This window comes from Pagrus major, chromosome 21 (genome assembly GCF_040436345.1).
Source record: "Pagrus major chromosome 21, Pma_NU_1.0".
Lineage (NCBI taxonomy): Eukaryota > Metazoa > Chordata > Actinopteri > Spariformes > Sparidae > Pagrus > Pagrus major.
Window position 1 is genome coordinate 22,023,477 of NC_133235.1, and position 25,068 is coordinate 22,048,544.

General features: G+C 41.2%; 1 long non-coding RNA gene across 1 annotated transcript; it reads left to right on the plus strand.

The window, feature by feature from the left end:
- Positions 1–297: 297 nt before the first annotated feature.
- On the plus strand, positions 298–22,755 carry LOC141017339 (uncharacterized). The gene is made up of 4 exons (XR_012180642.1): positions 298–356; positions 15,844–15,905; positions 18,160–18,362; positions 22,441–22,755. It is a non-coding gene; the product is annotated as an uncharacterized lncRNA (long non-coding RNA).
- Positions 22,756–25,068: the final 2,313 nt, after the last annotated feature.

Sequence of the window (25,068 nt, forward strand, 5' to 3'; positions counted from 1 at the left end):
ACAAATGAATAAATGAGTGAATGCTGTTTTCAGGAAGCTCTCCTTTCACCATTTTTTTAGACACACAAACAATATAACTTAAACTGGAGTAATGTTATGAGTTTGATGTTGGAGAGCGTGAATTTTAACATGTTTGTATTGTTTCTTTTTTTCTTTTCACTCTCATAGTTTCAGTTGTGTTTTGTGATTGTAATGTTCTCGTATTCTCTGGGACTTTCCAAATCTCCCTCCCTCTGTCTCTCTTTCTCTTTCTCTCTCTCAGACACACACACACACACACACACAGTGCAGTGACCTCCGGACCATTAGGTTGACCTCTTGAAGCCCTCTCTTCAGCTCTCTCCAGCTCTCTTCCCGTAAGTACAGTTTCTGTTTATTTTTAACTCTGGCAGCTGCAGTTTGTCTTTTCTCTCACTCTTGGTTGAAACTCGGACACGCTGTATGTCCAGATGGGCTCAGATGGAGGAGGCAAAGATAACATTCCTCAGCTTAAGACACTCCTCCCACGAACGAGCAAGCGGCTTTGTGTTTGTATGCAGCGCTGCTGGTAGTTATCGACAACAAACGATCTTATGCGACTGTGTTTTTTCTCTGCACAGCAGGGGCGCTGTTTGCTGCTTAACTAGTGAGTCATGAGGCACTGAAGGTGAGCAACATGTGCCTCCTGCGGACTGTAGGTGAGATAGCATGCATGGGGTGGAGTCGTGGTTTGACTTGAGCACAAGGGACAACGAACATACTGATAAACAATAATCCTATGAAACAAAATGGAAAAATTAATACAAACCTACACTTACACATTTTTCCCTAGACAGACTGGGTATGAAAAACAGATTTCATGAATAAGGTTCATCATTAACAACATGTGTGTCAGTTTTGCTCTCCTCAAAATATCCCGTCTTGCGAGGATTATGACTTCAATATTTTTGTAATTCAGCTGTGGTTTACATAAAGTAATTAAAATAATCAATGCCTCTTAGTCATTTTGTTTTTCTTTCATTGATGCTCGGGGCTAGCACGCAGTCAGAGTTGATAGAAAGTGATTCCTAGATGTTGAACATTTAATATGATACACAATTTAAAAAATGCACTGCATGTTTTTCCATTTATGTATTTAAATATCTGTAGTTGTGTTTGTGTTGCACGCAGGAGTTTGCAAACTTTCACTTTGTTATCCAGCCGTGTTGTAATGACAAATAAATCACCTTGAACCTTGAATCTTGTCACAATGTGTCTACAGCATTGTTATCAGGTTGTACTAGAAACATAAACCCGACTCAAAATTCTTCATGCTAGAATATTCACCCTGCTTAGCAGGTCAGAAAACCCGCCTCTGGCAAAAACTACCTGCCCATCAATTATTATTCTTTGCATGGCAGAAATATCGCCCCATCTTTGTTAAAGCGGCCAGGTGAACGGGCAGAATCACCCTGCGTGGGGCAGAAATCTTGGCCCGCCTGTGGCAAATCGCCAGGGAGAACAGAGTGAAGATCAGTTGGCTGATGGTTTAGCCAGAGGCAGGGCATTAAGGCTGTGGTTGGCAGGTCATTTTTACAAAAAAGCAGAGCTATACTACCTGGAGCAGGTTAGTCAACTAGGTCCAGGGCCATATCTCTACCATTATTGTCCCTGGTTGGTGAGTTGTTTGTCCAGAGGCAGAGATTATTTCTGCTATGCAAGGCATCTCTGCCTGGTCGGCAGGCTGTTCTTCAGAAGGCAGAGCAACAGGGCACGAAGGCTGATTCTTCAACAGTTGTAGCCGAAGTTTCATTTCTACACAGGGTTTGGACACAAAGAGCGGTTCAGCCATTACGGTTACTGTTGGTGTCTTGACATCACATTCCTGCGGCAAAAAGAATCTTGCTTAAAATGGCGGTCAGTGGAGTTGATAATGGATACTGCAGGCGACCTGCGGAATAAGAAAGCCACAGGCAATTAGGAGAGGTGCCAAAGAGGGCTTACTGCACTCCATTATGTGCGAGTGTGGTCCAAATTAAAATCTAATTTAAGGTAGCATCAAGATTTAAAAAAAAAAAAAGTGTGTTTCATTTCTTCAATTTGCACAACTATTCCATTCCATTAGACATGTAATTTCTGCTCATCAGACACTGGGTGAAATTGGTGCCCCTAAGGAGAGCTTTTTTCATTTAAAGTAATTAGTCCTGGAGAACGGGGATGAGCAAGCATGCAAGCATGTGTGCATTTTTGTACATGTGGAGGGAGAGAAAAAGAGACGGAAAGGAGCAGGGGAGATTGCGATAAGGAGACACTAATTATTTTGTGATTTAGTTTTGAGGGATTGATTCCAGTGTATCATCCTCCGAAATATTGGATAAAATCTCTTGATGTTTGATCCTTCTGGTTCGATTAAAAGATCTTTATTTGACTTAATGATGTAAAACCTTTGAATGTTTTCCTCCCTTTTACAGCTTTAGGCTCCACTTGTGTGTGTCTGAAGGTCTCACCTGCTTTTATTGTTCGCCTTTTATAATCTCTCACAGTTGACACTAAAGAGACCTTCAGATGACACTGTACTGTCAGTGTCCCCATCACAGATACAATGTACTGGATTGTAGTGTCAAAGAAGTGAGATCCTGCAGAGATGGCCTGACTGCTGCCTACTCACTTGCAAAGCTTATTAGACTGACTCACTATGGGGATAACGATACCCATGCCCATTTACCAGCATCCAGAGGCTATCCAGGCAGGGTGACCATGGTGGGCGGGCAGATCTGAGTTTCGCCTTTTGTCCTCAGCCCACCAGCCATGACTCTGCTTGGAATTATTGTGCTCCTCTCTGTATGGGGCTTCACTGATTGGGGCTTGTGACTCACAATATAAACAGGAAGAAACTAGTTAAAAACTAGCTTAAATCTCATAACTGATCTTATAGTCTGACCAGCTAAAGCTGTTCATCAGAGACCAGAGAACTGCACAACAGTGATTGCTTAAAATAGAAAGCTCATCTACCAGAGCTCCAGAACCGACATCAGTGTGATCCCAAAAAGGAGGGCACCTCTGCAGAGCAGCTGAAATGAGTAGCCACATAAAAATACCCACAAATACCAATTAGGCTGCAGCACAAACAGAAAAATCAAACAGATGAGATTGTTTTTATTTTCCAAAAAGAAATGAAAAAGAGGTGGTGATAATGTTTCAACCTAGAATCTTTTTTTTCTGTCTTTTTTCTTATTACAGTGCAACAACTGAAAGTTCTTGCATCATGATTTCAACACAAACTCCTCTGACCTGCAGGCACAAACAGGCAGGTTAGAAGCGAAGAGCCTGCAAGTTCTGGGCTCTCTTAAAACGTTATTAAAAATCACAATTACTTTCAATTACAAAGACGGTCTTAATGGTTCAACTAATGTATACAGGGCTGCAAAATGAATTAACTGTAATATGGCTCTGCGCAATATTTGATAAAGGTTAAATGTGACAAACAACATTATAATGAAGTACTACAGCGCTGCAGAGATGCTCTGAGATACACATCTCGTGTGTTTGTTTGGCACAGCAGCACAGCAATATCTTTAAAAAATAATTGCAATATGATTTTGAGACCATATCGTGCCACCTTAGTGAATGGCATCAGTATTTTCATATTTTATATTATCAAAGTGCCACTTCTGAATTATTTGCAATTGTGGATGTGGAAAACAGACTGACGTACACAACATACATTTCACTGTGTGAGGCAACTGTGAGGCACAACAGCATCCTTTTTATTGTGTAGAGGGAAGATCCACAAGCACAAACAGACCAGCTCTCAACTAAGAGCATTTTTGGCATACCATAGACAGCAGATTCAAATGCACTATATATTTCAAGGCTACACAATTTAAAAGAAAAAGTTTCCCACATACACGTTCCTTCAATCTAAAGACAAAGAGCAGTATTCTTCCACATTCTCAGGTATTTTTTTGTTAGGGTGTTCTTTCATGTTCAACAAGATCAAACGCAGAGTGCTGCAATTAGTGAACAAAGCATGAAAGGCTCGAGCATTTACTCAAACCGCAGGTATCGAACGTAGTCGTTTAAAAATTCTTTCTCTTGTTAATCCCAGTTTTCACCCACTGTGTCACCACCAGTCTCCCGTGCGCTGAAGTGGTTGTCACTGCTGTCGGGGCCAAGCTACTGGCAGACACGTGTCACCTCCGTAACGCATGGGTGTTGCCAGCCGTCTCCTTTCACCTGCTGGCGATGAGCTTCACCAGGAGTGCCTAACACATGAGAGGCTCACGCTATCTCCCACGTTTCCACTCCCAACTATGCAGGCGCCCGCACCAAGTACAGCAACTAGGACGCCCAACCGTACACTCCATAAAATGTTTCCATTGGAACGCACAAGACGCTGGAGGGTCAATAGATTCTCAATGATATACAATAGTAAAATAATACCTACAACTACATGTCTGATGCCCAGAAGAAGCCACACATATATATATTTTTTTACAGATAATTAAAAGATCTTATTGATAACATGTTTATTCAGACAAATAATTTCATAAAAATAATACATCTACAGAGCTTGTAGAAAGGGTGCCAGATAAAACTTTTCCTTAAAAACATCATTATGGATGTGAAATAATAATCTTATGTCCAAAATGATTGTTTTGTTTATCTCCGTGTAAGCCAGTAGATGAGTTTGCCTTTCTTTTTTTTTTTTTTTCCTCTCATGTTTCACGTTCAATACGCACCAGAAAAACAGGACAGTATGTGTATGAGTTGGGAATGTGACTCAAAATTCAGCAATTTTAGTTCACCGAGCATTATTGCATTGCACCAGAAAAGGGGCTGAAAATTAGTGTGTCCACCTTGGTGTCATGTTTCTATCAAAGCTGATCTAAGCTGGCGTAGATAACTACCCGTGACTGCTGAGGAGTCATCTGACCCAGGAACGAATGCCAACCGTACCCTTTCCCACTGAAAACATAAGCCATATGTCAGTGGTGTTAGTGGGTTTTTTTTGTCCAGTGTGAAAGTTGTATTTGGAAATGTGAAGAACCAGAATAAATAATCAAGTGATAATTAATTGAAGACCGTCAGAGTCTTACTGGAGTAGTGTTTTAGCTGTAGATTGATGCACCGCAAAACAAGAAACAGTCGCTTTCTGTAGCACCGATCACTAACTCCCATGTTAAGGAAAGCAGGGAGTGGGACGGCCGGCCACAGAGAGCCATGGCTCAAATAACACACCCTGTCAGCGCAGGCTGCCCTGCCAGTTTGATTAAACTATGTACATCAACAGGCCTGCACCCCAGAGGCCTGGGATAACAGAAGAGCATGGCTCGATGGAGTGGGTAAAGGGTATACACTGCTGCCTTTTAACATTACTTTCCACTGCAGGTTTGTGTCAGGGTAAAAAAAAAAAAAACACACACAGACAGACACAGGCAGGCACAAGTGGTAAGATCTCAAGTGCAATTCCGTGGCGTCAGAGCTGTGAGAGTGTACCAGCTGGTCTGTGAATGTTTTAGACCCACTGTGCTGTTGATGAATCTCTGCTCAGCTGTCTTACCAGGGACAGTTTGATCAACCGTGCCACACCTGCGAAACCAGATATTCTCAAAATCCATCTCTTTCTCGCCCATGTTGAAGCTAAAGAGTACTCCCTGTAGAATCCCGCATGATGCCGCCTGAACCAGGCTGGGAGGCCTGACCCAGATATGGCATCCCAGCGTCGCACACACAGCAGCCAGGCAATATCAGTTAAGCTCGACATCTCTCTCACGGTAGCAGACGGCTCTTTCTTTTTCCCGTTTCTCCTTCCAACACCCCCACCCCCACCCCTCCTTTCCCTCCTTTAAAAAAAAAAAGTGTGGAGAGCCACAGAAAAAGCTCTCCAGGGGAATAAGAATGAGAAGTTTGCAGAAAGAGTTAGTGCGTGTGAAGAAAAATGTGCAAGCGTACACTAAACAGTGTGGCAGTGGAGATATTGCTCCTGTTGTTCAGCAAATTTGCTTTTTACAGTATATAATTACGGTAATTATAGCAATGTTCTGGAAAACCATTGGGAGAATAATGGTGTTCATTTACATCAATGGCAATGCTTTAAAGAGTTTGAGTCTCCTAGGTAAAAATTAGCGGCCCTGGTGTTGCTCTAAATGCAATAAACAGCTCCAGTATTTATTCCTTTTAACATTTTAGAGCGTTTTCCTGCAGACAGAACATAAAAATAGAAGCTGAAATATGCATTTTTGGGTGTGAGCAAGTAAAAGGTGCCGCCTTTGTGTCTGCGAGCTTAAATGATCCCCTTTCGCTGAGACGTTCTTGTCAAGTTAGTGTCGACAGTGAATGACCTTCGCTAAGACTGCACCACCAGAACCTTTTTTCGTCCTTGTGACTGACTCCACAATGAAAAGGAAGGAGCCAGACACTGTGAAGTATGCACCAGTAAATCCAGCCGGGGCCACTCAGAATGAGAAGCGCGAGGGGTAAGAAGGGGCTAATTTATCAGCATTAAGTCAAATAAGGAAGAGATAGAGAGGAGTGGTGGTATAGTGGAGGGTTGGTGGGGAGATAGTGTGGGTTGAGTACACATCAGTAGGACAGAAGCATTTAAAAGAGACATCAATAGATAATGACTTCATCCCCTTCATCTCCAGTAAGTGTACAGCGGCTCGTGGTACCCCAACAGGCTCTTCAGATTCTTCAAAAAGAAGACAACGGAAAAACTGACTGTACACCAGTACGAGTATGCTTCCTTAAGTTAGTCCTTACTCTTTTAATTTTCACTAAATGGCCTGTATATAGAAAATGAGATTATGTTCAAGCACTCAAAACAGTGAAGAGGATTCATCATGTCAGGCTAACACAGATTTACTGCCTCTTTCTGCCTCTCTTATGCACACGAGATAAATACATACACGTGCTCTGTGCCTCTCTTTCTCTCTCGCTAACACAATCGCACACACACACGCTTGAAAACGCGCACACTCCTGCTCATCCACCAGAGTAAAGGGACCGCCATTGATAGCAGCCGTGACAGATTCGTCAGTGGGTGGTGGGCGTGGGTGAGCTGATGTAGTGTGCGTGGGTGGACATGATTTAGGAGACACTGAAGCTTACCGCAGTGAGACATGATGGCACTGCTGGGGGTATAAAATTGTCTAAGTCTAAGTTAAAGTCAGCATTAGATTATAGCTCTTCATCCTCAACTAGTCTTTATTCTTGCTTTTGGTATGCTGTTATTTAGTACCTCGCTGCTCCTCGTGAGTTCTTGTCCTCTTTAAGGTTTTTTTTTATTGCACCATTGTTCTTTCACTTTATAACTCTTGTTCTTGTTAAGATGGTTTTATGGTTGGAGAGAAGAAATAATGAGAAACAAAAAACATTCATTGGGATGTCTGAAATTTGCTGTCACGGAGTTTGGTATTGATGTTCTTCTGTGCTTTGCTATGACGAGGAAAAGAAAAGTTTTCCCAGTATCCCTCAGGCCAAATCAGCAACTGTGTACAGAGGACATCCCATAATCTATGAAGGAGGCAACAGTAAAATTATTTTGGATCTTCTAAATCAACAACTTGCAAAATTGAGCGATTTTATTATGGAGTCTGGGGAATTTCTCTCCTTACTGTAGTGTATTGGTGTTCAAGTTTGCTGTCTGACCCCTGGCTTCCTGCATCCCTGCTTGGATGGAGGATGGGTCTCGGCCCAGAATAGACCCTATTTACTTTTGGTGCTGATCTGGATAAAGGAAAAGATTTTGGATGTTTTTTTCTCACTTTCCTAAATAAACGTTTTTCATCATTGTCCTTACTTTCTCAAGGTCTGCAGGTAAACATCAACAAATAACTAAGAAATATTTGGACATATTAAGACAAATTAAATTACCTTCTCTTAATAAATTCATAAATCAACATTTTAATGATATAATTATAAGAAAGAACGGATCTTGATGAAAAAAAAAATCAGGCATATTCAGGTGGCTGTATTTTTTTTTTTTCGGTTATTTAATGCGCCTCAAATGTTTTTAATCATTTATACGCCTTACATAAAGCACTTTAAATTAACCTTGGTTTGAAAGGCGATAAACACATAAACTTGCCTGCCAGGAAATATAATTACTGTAAGACATTCTTACAGAGGTATGCAGGTTTTAAGTGGATTGTTCACCATTCAATATGTCTTATGGATTTAATGGAATGTCCTACTTGCATACTGTCCCATAGAGGAACATATATATAAAAAAAGTACAATCATTAAATCAAAATCACCAAAATAGGGTGATTTTCGTTGGACTGCAGCAGTATGTATAGCTTAGCTTTGATTAAAGGTCAACTCCCTCCTTTGTGTCTGTGATAGCGTTTGCTCCTGGCTCCAGCTGGGGTTCCTGACACCATCATACCACGGTTTATTCCCCTGTTCAGGAGAACAATCATCTTTCAACCCTGCGGTGCTCCTTGTTGTGAGGGCACAGAGAATAAATCACCGCTGCCTGGCCCAGAGACATGGGAAGGCTGTTAACAAGTTCAATAGGGGCCCGAGGTGCTGTCCAGAGAGGGAGTCCAGGGTCAGAGCTTCACTGCTGGGTTAGTAGGTCAACTCCTGACCACGTAGACTGGTATTTGCTCGAGCACTGGCCAGCTCGCTGGAACACACATCAAAGTACTGTGTGAAAGTACCGTGCTACTTCAACAGCAGTGTTGGATTAGTAGGGCAAATAATTATGTGACCACATAGCCACATTAGAACCAATAAAGGGATTAAACAGGGATGTCAATCACATCGGCATTTAAGAGAAGTTAAGTTAATGCTTTTTAAATTAAATCAGTGCATTCTTTGGCCATAGAAAAAATAGAGGAAACTAGCATTGCTTATTAGCTGTGCTGCACCGTCCATTTTTATTTAACCCTCCACTGTCAGAAAATAAACTATTATGTTTGTAAAAAAAAAAACGTTGATGTATGTATGTATGTAATATATGTACTGTGTGTGTTTTGGATCAACTGAAGTTACTTCCTGTTCGCAACCAAGCTTATTAGCTTGCTAACTAGATTGGAAAGCTTTTTGCCTTCCTCGATTTAATGACGTACAATCCTGGGAACAAAATGCAAGGCGGAGTAAACAGATCAGTACAGATAAAACTGAAAGAAGCTCTGTAACTGACTAGTGTTACCATATTTCCTACTAGCTAGTGTGTTAGCGGTGAGCTTGAGAGTTACAGCGATTACTATCTAGCCCTGAGAGAAGTCACCAAGCTATCAGAACCAAATATTTTGTGATTTTGCTGTGTCACTGCATTATTGGACTTTAAAAAAGACATCTTGATTTTAGCTTGAACATCAAAGCTCTATCTTGACTAACGTTTAACATGGGAGTCAGCAAAAATCCCATGAAGGAGGGGATGTTGTGGGGACCTGTTCCCTAAAAGTTCTCTAAGAGTGTCTCCAACCTTTACAGAACAGTGGGGACGATCATAAAATGTTCTCTTTTGGTTATGAAAGTGCTGCAGTTCAAAGTTCCCTATATTACCTCAGGTTGACATTCCCACCCTGGTCTACGTTGGTCATATAATAATGTTCTTTATATGACTTTAGGGGGACATTACAGAATTCTCGCCAATGATGAATAGGATTAAATTCCAGCATTGTGAGCGCTTGCTTTAGGTTAGTCAGTGTTTTATTTCTTTGTTAGGAGAAGCACTTTGTGCTGCCTCATTCAGATTCTTCAAATTACTGTAAAACGATGGGCAGTGATAATGCAGCACAAAAGCGATATAATGGCTTTATTTTGAAAAATTACAAGCCGTGGATTAGTGCTTCCAGTTCCATTTGACCATTAAATTCTGCCTTTAGACAGTGGTTTAAAAGCTTTCACAGATAACAGCGCATTTTCTCAGATATTCCAAAGTTAGCAATTACCAAGCACGGCCCATTTATATATATATATAAAAAAGTCATACTCTCCATTTGCAGTCAGAACAATTTACATCCAGTAGGCAGTTACAGTACAAACACTGCCCGGTCATTTGCTATTAAAGCAAAGAGAAAGCCTTGCAAAACTTTCTCAGCCAAAGAAGTTATTTCAATCACAGGGCTCTAATGAAAGCGTTTGAAAACTAATTCCCAGCCTGCACTGAGACATGCATCTTCCCACTTGTCTAATACCCGGATTAACATTTTTTAGGCACGGCAGTTTTTTTTTTCTTATCAGCAGAAGACAGTGGGAGATAATTACATGCCATGGCACTCCATTGCCTGTACAAAACACTTTTTCAGCTACTTCAATCAATATCTGTCATATTGAGATGGATAAACAATTCGCCTGTTTAGAAAATAGGAAGAGCTTCTTGGATGTCACTGCAGGTGGAAACTTAATTCATTTCAAACTTTAATGAAAACACAGTGGTATGTCTTAACATCAATTGCAATTCAGACTGTAAGGGTTTTAAAGGCTCTCAGACAGACTCTCTGTAGACTGCTCTCTCTATAAATAAATCTATGAATATCTACCTGGACAGGTATAGATAAGTATGTGTGCTTTAAGAACCCAACAGATTGATTTATTTGAGTAAACACTCAGAGAGGAATGTATTGAATTGCAAACCAGCATATCTGGTCTTTCTCCGCCTTAAACTTTGACCTCCTGACCTGTCTCTCTGGTATTCATTCCTCTGCTTCGCTAACCCCTTTCATTCTGAACTCATGTTGTCTGATCCCGCTAATACATTCAGACTTAGGCATTGGACTGTTTGATTAGAAGTGACCTTATTAATTCATGATCAATTTGTTATCTTGCCACGTGCCTGAACCTGCCAGGGCAACTCAATATCACGTATACTGAAAAAAATATTAAAAAGGATGTCAATCGGGTAAAAAGTGTTCGCTGAAACCTGGTCGAAAGCACATTCTTATCCCCTGAACCCGAGCATGTCGATGATGTGCTGCACACTAATGAATAGTGACACGAGCACGATGTCTTTTCATAGATCTTTCTCATGGTTTGTCACTTGTGACACTGATGTGCAACTGAATTACTTTTGAGTCGTTTCCTTTGAAAACACGCTAGCTGTTGGAAACTCAAGTGTTTTGAGGTTATTTCTTTGCATGGCCTTTGCATTATTTTCTCATGAATCCATGAATTTGCCACCATATATTTCCAAGCGTGCTTCCCGTTGTGTTTAAAGGCTTGCCTCTTTTAACACTGCACCATATTAAATCAATCATACGGCTAGAGCCGAGAGTATTATACGCACTCATGTATACTGGCTGTGATGAAGCTCCTCTTTTAAAAGGTCGAGAACTCTTGCTCTCAATTCTATTTGACCGGCCAGTTGCTTTGGTGGGCAGCACGAATTGAAATATGTGTACAAAACAGTCAGATTTTTCCAGGCATTGATTTTGCAAGGTGCTGCAAAGGTTCTCTATTGGCTTGAGATTGAGGGCTGTGCAGACCATGTGAGTAAATCAAAGTCACTGGCAAGGTTTTGGACCCATGTTTAAATTATGCCATTTGCATGACAGTGCATATTATCCATGGAAAGATCCACTTCGTCAAATGATGCTGAATAGACACAGCCGGGATCAACATTGCTGAATCATCTCCTACACCTCCGGTTTGGACAGCAGGTACGGTGTTGTGTAACCTGATAATCCAAATGGATTGTTACACAGAACTATTTGGGAAGTCGCCCTTAGACACTGTTTGGAAAACAGCAGGCAACTTCAAAAAATACTTCATAGATCACCCTTTATCACGTGCTAACTTCAACCGATCAGCTCAATGAACCATATGATGTAGCAGGAGAGCGCAACCAGTGGAGACACATTGATAAATCAAACTCTTTGCTGAAGCCAGAGGAGCAAAAACATATTTTCCATCGAGAAAAGCCTTCAGTGCCATTCTTTGCTCTTCTGTCAATGAAAAAAATCCTCTTCAGTTTTGATATAACTGATGCTATAGCAACATCTTCACTTACCTCTTCAGGAGCAGCCATTGTTGTTTTCAAACAGCTGCCAGTAGTTCCTCATAGTACACACAATATGGACCTGCGAGATGAGACGATCATGCCATTTCTCAAATCCAGCTGCCTCACAAGGTAAGATCTTGTGGGCATCGATAACCGTTTTGTCTGTTTGGAGAAACAGTTGACCAATAAGAGCGGATACTAGCCAGTGAGCTACATTCAGAATTCTACATTGTAGAATAGTGACAGAAAAATGACCACAAAAACAGCCACAAACACGTGGACGAGGTTACAGGTTGTTGTACACTGATTTTCAGAAATATCCTATCTTAAATTGGCATTTTGTTTGTAAACAATGTGATAAACATTAGGTTAAAGGGGCAATGTGTAAATATTTTAGTTCAAAACATTCAAAAATTAATTAAAAATATCAACAGACTGTGACGAAATTACAGTTTTGATAACATCTATGTTTTGTGTTGAAGACATACAGTATCTCCTGAAGTTAGCATGCTAACCAGCTAGCCCCAGGCCTGAAAACCTCTTCCTCCCAACGGTCCGAAGCTCCTTTGCTAGTGGTGTAAACGCCAACGCTCCCCAATTAGTCTAGCTAGCTGCATGGCTAATTGAGCTAACGAGCTAACAGTAGCTACAGCCATGGATGTTTAAAAAGAACAAAGTTTGCAGCAGTTAGCAGTAACTCTGGTGATATGCTGCCCCTCTTCGTTGGAGTATGAATACAATTCCACTAATTCTTATGCACCTTTAATTGCTAAAGCTACGGCATTTCCCGTTCCTTATAAGAAATCACGCACACAACATCAGGCTGACTGAAAGAAGTGGCACAAAGGCTTCAATACTGTTGTGAGCATGTAGCAGGATAACAATCTTGTATTTCCCTATTCTAGTTTATGTTCTACAAAGCTCCTCTGAACATCACTCTCGTATTAAGCTGTCTGCTATTTACTTGCGGCCTGCATTTAGCTTGAACGGCTCTCTCCGCTCTCCTCTGACTTCTCTTCTCCACAACAAAGCAGAGCTGCTACCGACTGGATGTTTTTTAATATCTCTTTCTCTGTAAATGCTAGAAGCATAATGCATGAAGCTCCCAAGGGGCGCTTGTGGTCACAGGGTTGCTGAGATGCTGGAGGCATATCAGGCACCTGTCAACATACCAAGTTCAAATCACTTACAGTCGATCACATCTTGAACATTTTAGTCAAGTAGTAAATGAACCGGCCCAACCTGTCTGCATGCTTCGTACTTGCAATTTATTTATGAGAAGCTGACTGACTGGAGGAGTGAGCTGTGTGTGTAGAGGAGGACACTACAAACAAATGACAGCCTATTGCATCCTTCCTCACTTCAAAATCGTTTTCATTGCTTGAGACGTTAAATAACCTTCTTTCAGAGCTCAGAAAACACAAACATTTTCAATTGCCCATCATGATGCATTAACCATCCAATGTCTTGTCCTTGGATATGCTCATTTTCTGAAATGTATAAATGATGTATTGAATTTGCCTTGAGACCGAGTGTGAATATCAAATGTGATCAAATTGCAAGCGAGCACGGCCCCGGCCAGCGACACACACACATCGACACAAAGAGACCATCTTCATTCAGAGTAGGTTTCAAATTATTCAACAGTTGTCAGAGAATACTAAACAGAAGCAGGGCATCTGCGGGCATCCAACATGAAATGAACACCACATCCGACCAAATCATCCATGTTTAATGTAGCAGAAGAAACCTTCAAATCCAAGCGCTTCATGAAATTCTTATTATATTGTTAGATTATGATTTTCTAAAATACGTTCTGTACGTTAAGGCACAAACATCTGTACCAAAATGTTGTTGTTTTTTTCCTAAGAGCACATCGTTGGCACAGGTTTATTTATAAAATCTGAAAATGAGTTTCTTTCACACTGGCAGGCGACCGGCAAGATTAATGCGAAGTTAACCGACAGGTCGCGAGTGCCAAATCAACAAGTGAGGGAGTCTTGGTCTCTGTAGACTGCAGCGCTAAGTTTAGAAATTCACAACAGATTGTTCAGATATTCACGGCTTGAAAATCTGAGTAGCAATGCTGCCATGACCAAGAAGTGGAAAGCACAAGCAGCCAGCCAAAACTCCCCTCAGTCCAAGAACACATGCAACCCCGGTAAGGCAAAGCTATTAACATAAACACTGATAATGACTTCTCACTGAGAAACAGGGGCCCACAACGTGTTTTCCACAATAGCTACACCATCCAATTATCCACAGATGTTAACTTCACAGAATGCTGGTTCGCCACATCTGTTTGTTGGTGGGAGATCTCATTATAACAAGCCTGTTTTAAACCCCAGCATCAAGCACTGCTTGGCACATTTTATTGCAGTGTGTTGAGCATTTACAACAAGCATTCCTGACTGCTGTAAAAGTTTGCATGTTAGACTTGATGACTTCCAACAGCCGATAAAATTCCCCTCATCGCTGACGATCAGAGTTTCCATGTCGACCTTTCCTCCATGTTGTATCACTTAGTAAGATTTGCTTTTACCCAAACATTGTATTCCGATTTATATAATAGAAGATATTCGGGGAAAGATATGAGGCTGTGTCTGTAAATAAACTAGGGCTTAAACTAATGATTCTATTCATTATTTTTTCAATTACGCAATGTATTCACTACTTGCTGTACCCCAGGGTCAAGTCTCCAAATTGCTTGCTTTCTCCGAGATACAGTTTACAAGGATATACCGCAGAGAAGACTAGCAGCAAATCCTCACATTGGACAGGCTGGAAGCACAGAGCGATAGGCAGTTTCGCTAGATAAATTCCTTAATCAATTATCAGAATTGCTGCAAATTAATTTTCTGCAGATCCCAACCAATCCATTAAGCTCCAAATTAAACTGATTTTTATTAAACATGTAAGTCAGTTACATGTACGGTCATGTGGAACACTGAGCCAAAACAATGTGTTACCTGCTGACAAGAGCTGCAGGTAGTTGCCGAAGAAGAATTCTGGTTTATTACAATTTGTCCTCTGACCATCATTTTCATTATTTAAAATGTCGTTTCAGCCGGTTTTCAGCATAACAGTCTAGTCGAACCGAAAAAAAAGTAAAAACAAAATAGTTTATATTGGTTACCTAAAAATATGTGCACTTGTTTCATTTACAGGTCAGTTTGAGAGTCTTTACCGCATTTTGCCGTCATTTACAGTGGCGCTTTCTAAGGCCATCCTCCTCTCCTCTCTGTGTCCACACAGACACAGAGCGGAGCAGAGACAGGGACGTTAACACGACTGGACGTCAGGATGTGTTGTGATCTGTTGCACCTGTTTTCTTTTGGGAAAGTAAAACATTGTAGCCGAGGATTACGAATTGCGCATTTTACTTTGAGGGTAAGGATCCGTTGTCTGAACCAGAGCAGCGAGTTGTTTATTCCGCTCGCGTGTAATTTGCAGCGAATTAAAGGCAGACTCCTTCCGTTTTTACCTTTCTCAATAAGAGTCCCAGACATACTAGTGTACAAACCACATATCTGGAGGTAGAACAGAAAGCAGACATCTGTGTGCACATACATTGATAGGTAAACAGTGATGAATGTTTAAAATGGCCAGTTTGTGGAAAGATTTTGATGTCCACCTTCGATCTCTACTCCTGTTTTCCTATTTTTGTCTGCACTGACCCAAACTTTCACTACATTTTTATTATTACCAATAGGATTTATGACCAAAACTCTGAGTTTGCACAGTAATTATCCTTCTTCTGTGGGCTCACCAGTTCTAGTATTCCTCTCACATTACAGAGATTCTTCTGATTCAATCTTAATACAAAAAAATATGTCCTAATGGAGCTTTAACTAGTATTCAGGAAAACCCAAAGGCGACTCTCACAATGTGAAATACCCCATTGGAATATTCTCTCCTTCTCTTCACAGAGACACCCGTTGAAATGGAGGACGGGGTTGCCTATCCCCCACAGAGAACATTCAACACCATGGTATGTTTGAAAATATACCTCTCATCCAAATTACAGAAATTGCAAAGTAGACATTTCCGCACGTCAAGGACACAGTGGGGGAATGTGTGTGAAACCTCTTTTATTTCATTATATCATCAGGACATGCGATGTCAAGCGGAGATCCCATGCTGATAGCATAATTGTCTCCTTGTATGGCAGATGCAAAAGCATGACACTGTGCTCCCCGTGAGAAAGATGGGGAAATTCAAAAGGAGTAGGAAAAAAAACGTGTTGACGTGCACATGCGCATACATTTGTGAAAATTTACAGCGTAAGCGAGTAATTACTGTGTGTCTGCTAACCGGAGGAAAAACGAGTGAACGGTGAAACGAGAGTTTGCAGGTCAGATAGCTGTAATGTCGGTGCAATTTTAACAGACGTTTCAACTTCTTTGAGCGCAGATTTCACAAACAGGACCTTAGAGACGCCACGATGCATTTTACACTCCCATTCTGTGTCAAAAGCGAGTTCCCTCAGGTTCACAGCATAAATCACTGTTGAGTTGGAGGTTTGTGATGAATTTACATACACTGCTCGCAAAGGGTGCCCTCTATAAGGATCTGGTGGGCACGGAGGCAGCAAAAACATGACCTTTAAAAGCTGCTTTGTTGAGCAATCCCTTCTTGCATACACTGCAGTACCCAGCCTCTGTGTCCCCTGTAGAATTAGGTTGATTGAGCATGGCCTAAATTGGATCAACCATATCTTGCATGCTGGAGCTCAGGGTCCGTTAAATCGCCTGGAATATGAGGTGGCCAAATGCTTGGCTATTTCGTAGGTGGGACCGTTTCCAATCCAAAGACTGGGTGAGTTATAAACCCATGGGCCTCTGTGACTGACTGCTGTTACAGTGCATTGCTGCTGTTACAGGGATGCAAATTTGTAGTAATTACTTGAATTGATAATCGGATGCTTTAACAATTGTTTATCGATAATCATTAATAATATATGAAATATGTTGGACGTTCTTACCAGTAGAACATTGTTTTAACCCTGACATGATCTATGTTTGATGTTAAATCAGAGCAGGCTACATTAAGAGTTAGAGGAACAGATAAAATAAACAAGTTACTTGATTGATAAACTTAATAACACTGGCTCAATAAAAATCCAACCTACATTGACATTGATTATGATGTATTTGTGCCCAACTATGACTGTTGATTAATATATATATTTAAATCGGTTAAATTCTTAACAGTGTTTAATCGATTAATCATTAATCATTAACATCCCTAGCACTTAGTCCAGACTTAGACATTAGTAGTTGCTTCAATCTACCTACAAATAACACGGCTATTAAGTGCAGTCCAATTTTACATGCAGTTGATATGACAATCCTCCAAGTTCAGTGTGAAGGAGGTGCATCCCAATAACAAGCATAAAAAATGTCAGTGACGTAATATAAAGAGCGATAAAAATGCCCGAGAAAGCTTTCTATTCATCCCAAACATATTTTCTATTGTTAGCCGTTAGTCTCAAGCCCTTCACCTGACTATGGATCTGCTCTCCACAGATGTTAATGAGAAGGACTGGGGTAACATCTGCACGCAAATTAGGTCTTTGGCGTATACAGTACACTGCACGCAATTTCAAAGTGGTGTTCAGTCTAAAATTGGTATGCAGATTGATGAGACCAGGTATATACAGCCTACACCTACACTCAACCATCTGTTATTGTCTCACATTATTGTGCCATTAAACCTCCTGCAGACTGGAAAAATTACTACTTTTTCATGCATTTGAAACATTAAAATCATTTCTGTCAAATATAAAGCATCAAAAACAAGGTTTTGCCTTCCCCAGAAAAAGTGACAAAATTTTGTGTCTGTTTATGAGATTTAAGAATTTACTCATCTCATTAGTATTGAACATCCACGGGGCAAGTGTAGATGGATGACGGTAGTGTTTCACAAGCTATCAACCTAACCACCCTCAAGAGTCACATTATGTGAAAGAGAGCCAAATTTACAATCTTCCTTGGTGCTGCACTTACAACTGTCTGCACCAATAAAGAAAGACTCCGACCCTCCCTAAATGTAACCGCTGTGGAAGCTATTAGTATCAATCAGATCTCAGTGGAGAAGGCCATTTGAGCGAAAATGAGGCTCAAATCAGCTCTGCAAAATAAAATTGATGTGAAATATTAAGATTTATCGCTGCTATTCAACCCCCCCTCTCCTCTCTTTCTCTCTCTCCCTCTCTCTCTCTTTTCTGCCACTTCCTTCCCAAGTGTCCCCCCTATACGGCGTGCTAGGCCTGGGCTGGGCAGACAGTTGCACAGCTGGGGGCTAATGCAGAGAGGGATGTGCTGATGATCCAGGCTGCAGATGGAGATGTGCCATGGGAGATTAATCCCCAGCACAGTCAGGGAGCTCCTGAGATTTTAATTATGCCCCCCACAAAAACGAGAGAGAAACAAGAAGAAAAAAATAGGTGAGAAATTCTGTCACGTTAATTATTTATAAGCAACAACAGAGAAATGTTTTTTATTTCAGCCGAGGGACCGTCATTTTCCCAACTGCACGGCACTTCTGTCAGACCTGTCCTCGATGTGAGGGATGACTGGTTGAGGGTTATGGTGTGATGGTGGCATGCAATGTATTAGTCGGGGGGGAGAGGGACGTGAGAACAGGAGGGAGCAATTGGCGTTGGTGCTGTATTAGGTGTTAATGGCTGCACATGGCCATCTTTTTTTTTCTTTTTCGTTAACAGAGTTAACGGAGTAGTACTGCTGTCTCCATTAATATGTTTTGTAACCTGTTGGCAGTCGAGACAAATAATTACATAACATTATATACTGACTTCAAGCCATTTTTAGAGAGATTAATGTTGACCACTGATCCCACTTTGTTGAGTGTTGGATCAGTATGGAAATATGGCGCCCCGAGGCACGTGCGCAGGCTACTTGTTTAATTCACTTGGTTGACAAAAAACTCTCCAGAAAATTGTAAAATCATTTTGCCTGAAGCGGACATCGATCAGTATTCAAATTGTCGCTTAGAAATAAAACTTCTGCTCTGACAAACTGACAAATCTGCTGTAAAGATGTTTAGCAAATAGCAAACATATGTATGTAATGGTGCATGATATGATTTGCAATGCAAAATTTCATATTAAGACTGCGTGCGAGTGGCTAATGACATTCTTACTAATTGTTTCCACTATATGGTGTCTGATTGCATGTTATTAATATTAAATGCAAAGTCATTTAAAATGGAAAACAGTATGTGCTGCACATCTCATCCACTTGCGCGCTGCTTAGGAAAGGTTTCTGAAAGTATATTGCATCTCTGTGAGGGATAAACGCATGAATAAGTGCTATTTTTACTCCAGTAATTTGTAATATTGGAAACAGGCTTTCAAGTACAAATGAGCTCATTTGTTTCTCCATTGAAAGTCACACAAACTGCTGCTCGCAGAAATAATCTAACCATGCCTCTAGTCTGTGTGAAGCTATCTGAATCTATTGAGCTGTATTTATTTGGTCAATTACCGATAACAATTATCTTCATCGTGTTATTAAACCATCAAAAATGTAGTCAATATGTATCGGAGATATTCCTCATTGTACAGTATGTGGGTTGCCTGCTGAACAGCCTTCTGCTTGATTTATTCCAAAGGGCAATTGTGGCAATAATGGTGTAATGGACTGAAGATAAATAGACAAATAATGAGACAAAGAAATCAATAAAATAGAAATGGCCATGAAATGAGCACATACACACATAATTACTGAGACACACACACACACACACACACACACACACACACACACACACCACACACACACACATTCACAGGGTAAAAAAAAAAACAACAGGATTTTGGAGTTGAAGCTGGCAGACCGCCCTGTCCTGTATTCAGCAGTGTGACGTGCAGACTGACAAAGGCAGACAAAAAGAGGTTGTTTTAGAGCGCCTGACTCATGCAATTACACGTATCTGCCTGCTGGGGGCCCCCATTATTCCACATGAATAGGGGGGTGAGACATAAGGAGCAGTGTTAGCTTTTGAGATGCCAAGTGAACAAGTCATCCCTGCCATCATCCTCTCAACAAAGGAGATGTTTGGTCATGTTTAGTCACAGTTTAATCAGAAAAACTTGAACAACACCTCTTTACTTTCAGTCGTGGGAAAAAAACGAGTTTAACACTGATCAAAATGTGCACGGGGCAGGCATATAATCACACCACTGCAAGAAGAATAAAACATCTAGCTTTTTATAATTCTCAAACAGCTGCTTATCAATTCTAATTTATTTTTCAGCAAGTGAGCAGCACCAGGCATTGTGAAACCGCCTGCATGTGTGAAAGAGGGTTGTGAAGTTTTAATGAACACAACGTGGAGCTTTGTCTACCGAGAAAAAATACATTTTATACACGCATTTTTGACACTGAAGCTGACACAAAGTCAAGCAGTCTAAGCTAGTTTGCATAAGGGTATCAAAGCAAAGCACTAGGAGGCACGTCTTTGTCCCTCCTGCCTTGCCGATCCCTCTGATGTTACATGTAAAGGTAGTGGCTATTAATTTGACCGGTAGGGATGATAAAAAGGGCAGAGGACTCTGTCTGGTTAAAGTGAGACTCCAGAATTTAAATTGGTTGAGGGGATAGGATCAGGGGCAAACCGATTGGTTGTGGAGATAAGGTAAAGGAGCACTAGATTGGATGGAATAAGGAGTCCACAGTTCAGGCTGACAGAGGTGATGGAGTGCTGTGCTGTGTATGATGGGGGTGGATATGTCACCTGCCCTGGCTTCACTCTCCACAGGGGAAAAACATTACTGTGGTCGATTCCTCCTCGGCGGTGGTTCTCTAATTTTCCTGCCCAAGACAGAAGGGTGCTGATAGGCTTGGAGGTGGATGTGTGCACCCTGTTGCTACCACAATTTCAAGTATCAGCCCAGGCACCAGGATATTATATTAGCAGTTAACGTTTCTGCAAACTACAGATACGTCCAAGGTTGACATTTGTACCACACATGACATATCACAATAATTTTATATGCATATTAGCTGACTTTCACATTAGGAGGTGGCGTTATTACAAGATACAAAGCTGCCAAAAGGGCGACCGCTGTGCGAGTCTGTGGACACATTTTCGGGCCATCTCCAGGCGTTTTTTGTGACGACCAAGGACTTGTGTTTTTTCACAGAAAGGCATGTCCAGCCGTGTTACTGGCAGCCAAAATCAGCTATGTTTCACGCCAATTCCAGGTATTTTTTGTGGCGACAAACTGGGTGTTTTTCACAGGAAGGCAGATTTTCGACAGCAATGTGACTGGCGACCAAAACTGGGTGGTTTCACGGGAAGTCTGACCATCTGCAGCCATTTTATAGACGTCCTCAACCAGCAATTTTTTTCCAGGAAGTCGGACCATCTACAGGCGTTTATGTGGCGAAAAAAAAAAAACGGCATTTCTTCCCGGGAAGTTGTATCAATTTATCTGTCAATTTTTTCTTTGATTAAGAGATTAGCTGTTTGGTCTATAAAATGTCAAAAATATAATATAATATTGTTTCCCAAAGTCCAAGATGATGTCCTCAAATGTCTACTGGAATCAGCCTTCTTATAAATGTACTCAAATCAATTAATCAAATATCCAAACTGTTGGTGATTCATTTGATAGCTGACAACTAATCTATTTATTGTAGCAGCTCTATTGTCAAGTCAGGACTGCTGCTAAAAGATATAAGGACGGCAGTGGAACAATTATGGTGTCTCCATTTAATCTTCATCGACATCAGTGCTGTCACTGCGATCATTATTGCCCTCTTCATCGTCACCATCAAAGTCAGCTCAGTTTGAAATATCACCAGTGATATAACATTGGTATTTGTAATGGTATATATTAAATACATTATATATTATATATGGTATATTTACATGCTTGTCACTCCATATTGTGCTGTATTTTCTACAGCTCAAAAACATTCACTTTTTGACTCAAGCACAGTTGAACCTTGAAATCATAAAAGGATAAAAACTGCTGCAACCGAACGTTGGTATGTCTCACAGATAACAATGCAGTGTTTATAATGCCCGAGCAAGGACCATATGAAAAGCCTTCAAGACGAGGTATTGTATGGGAGCATTAGTCGAGGCCAACATTTTCTCCTGCTGAAAAGAAAAGGGAAACAAAGCATTCCTACAACTGGGTCAGGCAGACTAACCCCACCAATGAAAATGAATCACTGTCAGAGGTGACAAAGAAAACAATTCAGAAACTAAATTCAGAATCTATTGAGATGCACACAGAGAACTACTTTTAATTAGCCTGGTGACTTGTATAAGCGTCACCTGGTTGTAGGTCTCTTACAAAAGTATCTCTCTCAATCAAAAGTGAAAGAATTACTTTCTTTTTCTTCAAGAACTGCATCTCTTCATCATCTGCTGGGAGCTGAAATTGCATGAAATGGTGATGATTCACTGACTCTGGGTGGGTTATATGAACAGATAAATCCCTTTGATTTAACCATCTGCTCATGATCTCTTCTCCTTTGGCCGTCCAGCACCACTGTCCTGCCTCCGGGGAATGCCGCAAGCAATCTGTGCAGCCCAAGAAGACCCGAGGAGATCAGCCTGAACAATGCTCCACTGCTTCTTTCTTTCTTTTTTTTTTTTACATCTTGTGGATGTATAGAGCTTAATTATATACCGCAGCCCACAAGCAATTCCTTCGAGCTGTCAAAGATCCACTGTACATGGCTGTATGTATTTGTCTGTCTCTTTTTGCCTCTCTTTTGCTTTTTTATGTTATATAAATAATCTAGCTAGTTTAGGATGTTTCTTTGTCTAAATTATGAATAAGAAAAGGTATCCATGGATTTTTTTTCGTATTTATGTTATGCCAAGCCTCTGCCATTTTTCTGTGCGACTTGCTCGTAAAAGTCAGACACAAAACCCCCTCAAACGCACAAGGTAACCTCTAAACTAAACAATGAAAATGTTGTTTGCCCATGCGCTTGACAATGAAGTAGTTCTTGCCACAATGAAAAAATCTAATCCATTTGCATGGTTTCTTTGTCTCTCCTACTTCTTGACAGGCAGTGTGAAGCCACCCGAGTATCTGTAGGTAGGTTTTGTGTTGTGTGAGCAGAGATGGCAGGACACAGCCGTTACGTTGTGCACTTCTGTATTTTGTAAGTGTTGACCTCGTTAACTGGTTCGTTGATTGCATGTTGAAAGTTGATGTAGGTAGGGCAGGTGCTGTTATGCTATTAGGTGCGATGGAAGATGTTCCCTGTGACCTGCATACACACCCTGAGGCGTCAGAATGAGAGAGTTTTTCTAATGACTGAAGTGTGCCAAAATATGCTGATGAAATCATAAAAGTAAACTTCAGTTAACTTCAAAATTCTCAGTTAATTGGCAAGCCGTGCCCATGTTAGAAAGACAACTAATTTTGCATTAATTAATAAATTCATTCGTTATTCTAGTTGAATGCTGTATCATAATTGAACTGCAAATTCATTCAGATTAAAGTGGTGTAATTCTGTGCGCAGAGGTAGACATGACTCGTACAGCAGGTGTTGACCACTTGTAAATATAATTTACTGAAGAGAAACTCCAAGTGCGGGAAAATCGGTGGATACCACAAATTCTACATGTCTACGTGCCACTTACGCACAGATCTGCTGGGATGAGTAGTGTAGCACGAGGCCCTCTCCTTGATGAGATTTTCTCTGCTTATGTGCACCACTGTTTTCACATTCTTTCATCACAGCGTGTGGATTCCAGCGGGCCTCTCTGCTTTATTTTTCTTGGATAAAAACACAGGTTTGCTGTTTATCTGTACCATCAGCATCTGGCACTTATTATAGAGGGATGGGAGTGCAAGCTTGGATTATTAGGATTACTGGTGGATAGGTAGAAGGACAGGATTCATAGCAGGGTTAATAATAGCAAACTCTCCTTTTACCCATATAACAGCAGATAGGCAGGCCTGCGGGCTTTTCCCTACATTACAAGCGTCTGAGTCAACCCCCCACTTTTGGAATATGGTCCATGAGAAAAATCCCCCCAGCAGTCTCCTCTGAAGCTGTTTCACAGGGCTAACACCCCTGCAGACGAGCATGATAACATAGCAGACAAAGTAAATACAGGTGTTTTGGTTTTTTTTGTACATAAACATGAAGATGACTCATAATTTACTGTAATTCAGAAACACCTGTGTGTTCGTTAAGCACATTTACAGCTTCAACACCTCTCCATTACATTCTTACCATCTCGCTATCCTGTCAGCATGTTTATCTGTATCCGCCATGGTGTGTGAGAGTGCGTGTGTGTGTTTGTGTTAAGAGTGTGTACTGTATGTGCTATTCCTCAAGGCAGATATAAAAGGACCACTAATCCAGAGCGACAGAGGAATAAACACAATCCCTAATCTCATTGATCCCTCGCAAAATCATTCAATTATACTCAGCCACCGAGTATGGCACCATACACAGAGGGAGAGGCAGTGGAGGTAACAATCTCTTTCTCTCATTACAGAACGAGAGAGCCGGAACTCAATGAAACATGATAATAAAATACCTCACGCAAGCACACAGATATTCAAAAGAGGCCGTGCTGTTTTATGACCATGGAAAACATGGCAGTCCGACGATGTGCTGTATAACCGGCAGCGGTAATACTTGAGAGGAATGTAGTTACTGTTATCAGGACCGGGTGGCAGTGCAAGAGTGGAGTACTCGGGGCGTCAGCGCTCTGTAGGAGGGTGAGCGTTGGGTGAGGAGTGAGAAAAAGACAGGGAAAAAAAAAAGAGACAAAGGATGTGAGAGGAGAGGAGGAAAAAAATTTAGAGAGTTCCACAGATACATGCACCACTAAGTGACCCAGTTTAACAGCCTAAAGCCTGCTACCTATTATCACAGGGGAAGCCTGTTTTTCTCCTGCAGCTTCAGCGTGGTGGGCAGACCCGCTCTGATATCAGTGTGACAGCTACAGGCTTGCCGCTGCCTGCTCATTGATTTAGGGGTTGTGTTTTTATCCTGTTCATTAGAGCTTCCTAAGCGGTTGGAGCGCTTGTAGGTTCGTGACATTTCAGCTCGTCACATCAAAGACTTTGGCAAAGTGGGGGATGCACGACAGAGCAGCTGGGGGTACGAGGGCCGGGAGGTGGGATTGGTTACATACAC